The 6,883-nt window shown below is 49.9% G+C and overlaps 1 pseudogene; it reads right to left on the reverse strand.

Annotated features, from left to right (window-relative positions):
• Nucleotides 1–320: 320 nt before the first annotated feature.
• Nucleotides 321–1,003, reverse strand: LOC124671632 (annotated as a pseudogene).
• Nucleotides 1,004–6,883: the final 5,880 nt, after the last annotated feature.

A 6,883-nucleotide genomic window follows, 5' to 3' on the forward strand; every position in this document is an offset into this window, starting at 1 on the left:
TACTTACCTTTTTTACCATTACTACTATAAACAAGATAGACAGAAAAGGTAAGATAATATGCTTGTTTAATTATACAACATATTATTCTTGTCCCCCAAATCAAGCAACCCAAAACCAAAAGAAACTACAGCTTTATACAGGCCCCCTCCTTCCTTCTTCCTAATTCTAGTAACGACAAAGTAAAAAAAAAAAGTAACCAAAGCCACCGGGTAAGACAGCCGGAGAGAAACGCAGCGGCGGCGGGATTAAACAGAAAACCAGGTGCGCGCACGCGGGAACCGGACTCTGCGCGCGGCGGCGTTGATTGATTGACGATCGATCAGTAATCCCAGAGCAGCGGCTCCTCGAGCCGGAAGGCGCCGCCGCCGAGCAAGTCGTCGTCGAAGGTCCACGACGGCGCGCACGCGAGGCCGGACGGGGACTCGTATCTCAGGTCCAGGAGCAGGTCGGGGAGGTCGAACAGCGCGTCCTCCGGGTCCGGCACCGGCCCCGGCTCCATCTCGGCCTGCAGCGTGGCCGCCGGCGGGGAGGCGGCGGCGGCGGCGCTGCCGTCCTCGGAGAGCCCGCTCTCGGGGCTCTTGGCATTGGCGCCGCCACATCCGGCGGGAAGTCTGCGGCCGCGGCGAGCGCGGCGGCCGCCTGGACGTCGCTGGGCGCGGCGCTGGCGGCGCGCGGCAGCAGGTCCGCCAGCTCCGGGAAGTTGAGGTGCGCGGCGGCGCGGCCCTTGATGGCCAGCGACGCCACGTCGTGCGCGCGCGCCGCCATCTCCGCCGTCGCGAACGTGCCCAGCCAGATGCGGGACTTCTTGCGGGGCTCCCTGATCTCCGACACCCACTTGCCCCAGCTGCGCATGCGCACGCCGTGGTACGTCGGGTGGCGGCCGTCGTCCCCCTTGCGCGCCCGCTTCTTGGCCGTCGCCGCCACGGAGGAGGTAGAAGACGACGACGAAGAGGAGGAAGAGGTGCCGGTCGCCGACGTCGGGGACCCGGGCTCTGCGTCCATGGCTCTGCGCCGCGGAGGCGGTGGTGGTGGTGGAGTAGTAGGTGGAATCAAGGGAGAGTGTGACGGTGGACTCGAGTGGAGGCCGGAGGGGAACAGAGGGGCCTTTTATGGTCACCCCGCGAGGAAGGAAGAAGGCGACGTGGCGCACACAGCGCGTGAGCAAATCTCGGGACAAAACTTTGGAAAGGCTTGGGGAAATTTGAAGTTAATCGCGGTTAAATATCTCTTTCTCTTTGCCTGTCTGGATTCACCGTGCTGGCTGGACAGCATTGGTATCTTTCTGCGATGCACCACAGCTTTACTTCACAAACGTCTCAGATTATTTGTCTTCGACAAGTGTTCGCTGAACCGGATTGACCAGGGAGCCAGCTGGATTTATGACATCCCCTCGATGATCTGCAGGAACCATGAATTCAGTCTAGCTCCTTGTGAAATTCATTCAAATAGTTCTTGGTAGAGCATTTAGTTTGATGAGCATTGGTAGCTTTCGGACATTTTGGACATAAACATGAGAACTACACATAGTACAATATTCAACAGCAATATTCAAGTCCCTAAACATGAAACATGAAAAAACTATGAATATATCACGAACCGATTCTGCTTTCAACATAAGTATATTGTTATGAAAATGTATATTATTTTCACACGCACAGCGGCCCACCGGCTTTTAGGGACTATCACATTAGTGACCACACCACACAATCGGCGGCGAAATGTTGATCTTTTGCAATTCAAACTTTGGTGACGAAAATGTTGCCTCTTCATAACTTATTCGCAAAAGTACAAGGCAACGGCTCGTCGACAAATTAGTGTGACTATGATTTTGTACTATGCAATTCACCATTGCCTAAGGAACCGATTAAGGTTTTGGCATATACTTTCCATGTACATGTATCTTTTTATTTGCATAAGCACGGCGGCCCACCTGTTTTTGTAGAGACTCGCGTATAAATGACCACACGACAGACTTGGGCGGTGGCATTTGATCTTTTGCGATTCAATATTTGGTGATTAAATATGTTCGGTGACGGTTCGGTGCTGCCTCTACATATCTTGTTCGCAAAAGTACACGGCAACGACTTGTCGACAAATTTGCACGAGTATGAATTTGTATTATGCCATTAACCATTGCTTACGGAACATGTTCGGAAACAGTTCGCGGCTGGAACAATAAGTTTTGCGGTGGTAGGTTGGGTGCCAATTGTCGGTGGGCGCTTGTTTGCTGCGATGGGGGACAAATACGATGATGAAGAGGAGGAGGTGCCAGTTGGGGAGGTTGGGCTCGTGGATATCGTCCGCGACTGCAGGCTGGAGCGGTGGTGGAGTAGTAGGTGGCATGGGAGAGTGGCCGAGCCGAGTGGAGGTCGGAGGGGGAATGGTGGTGGGTGGACGGGGGGTTATGGTGTGGCATGCCGCATGGAGGCAATGTGGCACAACCGTAAGAAAATTCTGAGATTTTTTTTTTTTGAAATGGTTGAAATTTGAATTATGGTAAAAGGAATCTTTGCCTGGCTGGAAAGTACTGGTTTTTTGTGATACACAACAGCTTACTTCACTCACGTCTGAATTATTCTCTTCGAGAAGTGTTCAATGAACTGGATCAACCGTGATGCCAGCTGGATTTATGACATCATATTGATGAAGCACAGGAACGGGGATGTTAGATGTAAAAGGCAATTAATTCAGTCCATCACAATGTGAATGTGATTCATGTACTCTATTAGTGTTAAAGTGGAGTAGCTCCCGAATTTCCGATTGGACTTAAGGTAAGCGTTGCGCCTTTCATGTTGATAGCTTAAGTGTGTGTTCCAAGCTTAAGATGATAACGTCTACATCCCAAACCGCATTCATAGAACTTGATCTGCCAAGAAAATAATTCTCTCTGCAGAACATGGAAAATTACGAATATGTGAACCCAATTCTATTTTTCAGCATATACCCTTTTTTTCATATATCTAGCGTATTAATATATATGCCCTGGCAGCCCATCCGTTACAAGCAAACTAACATAAATGAACTCAAGGCCTACTCGATTATAAAATTGATCTTTTGCAATTTAACACTTGTTAATCAAATATGTTGGTGGACGGTTCGTGATCGCCTCGACAGAACTTATTCACAAATGTATTTGCTACTGCTTATCGACAAGTTTGCATGACTATCAATTTGTACTATCAGATTTATATTTGCTGACGCTACCTGTTCAAGAACAGTTCTTAGTTGAAATAATGACGATCACCGTTTTTCTCAAAGATAGTTTGAAGTTATTAGGACAAGAGAAAATATGTAATATTGATGGATTGATATTCCATATTAATTAGAAAATATTGTTCTTCATGTTAACTGATTCGAAGAAAAACGCAACAATGTTTTCTTGTAAGGCCATAAATGTAGATATAGTGAAAAATTTACAAAAAAATAACATCGGAGATCATTTGCGTTAGTGAAATTATTTATAACAATGTAGGTTAGGAATATAGAAAAGGAAAAGTTATATATATACCAAGTTAATGTTGATATACCATACGATATATTTTCACAAAAATAAAATTCATGTTGTACATGTTTATTTTTTTCCTAATTTACATTTAGCCGAACCTATTAAGCTTTGAGTACTGTGTGAATTTATAAGTTTTATTCATATTATGTGTTAAAGAAAAGGTAGTACAATTTATTCGTAAGGATCCTAATTAAAGCATGGTGTCACGTATGAATGATGAATTGCGGTATGTTTGGGCTGGGCTTGGGTGCGCTTAAGTTGGGTAAAACCTGTGTTGGGCCTTGAGTTGGAAGCCATAAGGTTTGGTAAGACCATGAGCCGCAAAGGCAAACCATCCCTTTGGGCTGTGCTGCCTGGCAAAAAACTGAAATTCCTTCTCTCGGTTCAGTTTCTTCTCTTTATTTTGTTTCTTCACCCGTTCCAAAGTTTGTGAACGACGAGAGGAACCTCGCACACTGACCGGACAGACGATTCCCGCAGACAGAATCACCCACTAAACCGAACGGCACATCTCGCTCCCCACGTCGTGGCCCTACTCTGCCAATTTGCCTAGTTGTGCAAACTGTTACGGAGTAGTAGTACGATCGATCGGTGATGACAACGTTATCATCAAGAGCAACGTGCGGTTTCCTACGTCCATGCATGCATGATCGGTTCCGTTCCGTGCTGCTAATGATGGGCTGCTAGCTAGCGTCGCTACTTCAGTGTCCCCCTCGACACTGTCTCCGGCCCCGGTCCCGTCCTTTGCGCACGACGTCCATGCATGAGCGAACGATGATCAAGATCAATGGCTACCAGTTAGTCTCACCCTGTAACGATCCGTTTCGCGCTGCTAATGATGGAGGGCGCGCCTTGGATCTCCTTGAGTGATGGATGCCTCCTGTCCCCTGCAACATTGGCTCGCACGATGTCCATGCTCGGAATCAATGGCTACCAGTCAGGTTATGCCCCCTGTACCCGACGACTCCGCCCCGTCGGATCGTGCTCGTGTGCCGAGAAAGCCTTGCCGGTACATCGCTCCTAGCTAGGATAGGAATAGGATCCCTGCGAGCAGCATGCATTGGTCGTGGTTTCGTCGCGAAATCACCTTAGTCGCAGGTAATGGTGGGGTCGAAAGCGTGCGATCCTATCAGACTGATAGTATCAGCAGATGCCGCCGAGGTACACGACCTTTGCAACAGAAATTCAGGTAGCCAAAGCTTGGTATCGGTAGCTAGCTTTTGTACACCTCTGCTTTATTAGGTGCAGGGGCAATTACTACTTGTCGATCGCAAACCCAGAAAAGATTTGCATCTCGGAGTGTCGATGCTGGCTCACCATGGCATGTATTGCTCTTTCGATAATATTGTGAAGATACTAATTAAACTCAACCTTGCAATAAATAAATGTCATAAAGGTGTTACGGATGCACACAACACTACTACAAAAAGAAGAGAAAAAAAAAATAAAGGTCCCTCTGCGGTGTTAAAACTTTATAGCAGCAACACAAACCACTACCAATACAAGACCCAGAGTCCAAAATCTCTAAAATCGACGCCTCCAAGAAGAAGAACCAATGCACACTCGTCGTTACCGTCCCCGATCATAGATCTGAGGTTTTCATCCTGGAGAAAAAATCTGCACACTTAATTAAACTTAGACCTTGAATTTTCACTATAAAAGAAAGAACTATATATTAATCTTGTGATGCTGCTCCGCTTACCGATCCCGCTGATGCAAGTCAAGAAACACCAAGAAAAGACCCTCATCACCATGAAGACTCGGTCCGTTATTAGTGGACTTCATACCTTAGTTGCCATGACATTCTCCGTCACTGTCTTGTTCATGTAAATCGAAAATCATTTTCGATGATGGCAACATAAAGCGAATCTTCGCATCACTCCCTCCTGAAGCCGCATGCAGAGAAATATGGGTGCACACGACAAAATCCCATCTGATTTAGCAATCTACAGGCATCAGGCGAACTAGAGATCGCCGGCGCAACCTTCTAGAACTCGTAATCGGCTATATCAATGAGGGCCGACATCAGGTATTGTCTTGACGTGAGAAGAACCTAAGAACCACCCCCTTTATTAGCCAAATCGGCATGCCCCACGCTGCCGCCCGCTCCTAACAACAGATAGAAGATCTCAGCCGGCACCGCTGCCGTTACCCGCATCACACGGAGATGAGGGGCCAAACCAGGCAGCGTGTTGCCCTTGCTGCCACCACGGTCGTCAAGGTCGTCGAAAAAGTCCGGGGCCACCGTCCCGTCCATCTTCTCCGGACAAGCCGTGCCGTCAAGGGCCACCGCGAATCTCCGACCGAAGATCCCAACACACAAGGAGGAAGAGGTCGTTGCCGCTGTTAATCACTTTTGGTGATGGCCCCGTCACCTCCATCTGCCATGCAGCCTTTAACTGGTGGCATCCTTCGGAAATGGTGGGAAGAGCTGGGGTGGAGCGACGGTGCACGATGTCCATGAGCGATCAATGCATGACCAGAATCAATGGCTACCAGTAAGTCCTCTCCACGCCTCTCCCTCTCTACGTCTCTCCCTCCCGGGTCGCTCCCCCTCGGGCGGCTCCGGAGGAGATCCATCTACCCCGACCCCATCCCTCTCCACGCCTACCCCGGCCAGGAGGCGCACGACCCGCCAAACGGTGGAGGGCAGAGGAGGCGGCAAGTCCGGCGGCGCATCTGAGCGGGGAGGTGTAGCGGTGGGTGAGCTTGGCGCGGCGGAGGAGGCAGCAAGGCGACGGGATGCGGGACGCCGGCGGTTGGGCGGCGGCGCGGCGATCTGGCGGCATCGCGGGTCCGATCTGGGCTCAATCTGGAGGGCCTGGTGATACGTCTCCGACGTATCGATAATTTCTTATGTTCCATGCCACATTATTGATGATATCTACATGTTTTATGCATACTTTATGTCATATTTATGCATTTTCCGGCACTAACCTATTAACGAGATGCCGAGGAGCCGCTTGTCGTTTTCTCGCTGTTTTTGGTTTCGAAATCCTAGTAAGGAAATATTCTCGGAATTGGACGAAATCAACGCCCGGGGTCCTATTTTTGCACGAAGCTTCCGAAGTCCGAGGGAGAGACGAAGTGGGGCCACGAGGTGGCGACACGAGCAGGGCGGCGCGGCTCGGGCCTTGGCCGCGCGGCCTCGTTGTGTGGGCCCTCGCGTCGCCTCCCGACCTGCCCTTCCGCCTACATATAGTCTTCGTCGCGAAACCCCCAGCACCGAGAGCCACGATACGAAAAACCTTCCGGAGACGCCGCCGCCGCCAATCCCATCTCGGGGATTCGGAGATCTCCTCCGGCACCCCGCCGGAGAGGGGAATCATCTCCCGGAGGACTCTTCACCGCCATGGTCGCCTCCGGAGTGATGAGTG

This window comes from Lolium rigidum, chromosome 7, assembly GCF_022539505.1.
Source record: "Lolium rigidum isolate FL_2022 chromosome 7, APGP_CSIRO_Lrig_0.1, whole genome shotgun sequence".
NCBI classification, from domain to species: Eukaryota; Viridiplantae; Streptophyta; class Magnoliopsida; order Poales; family Poaceae; genus Lolium; species Lolium rigidum.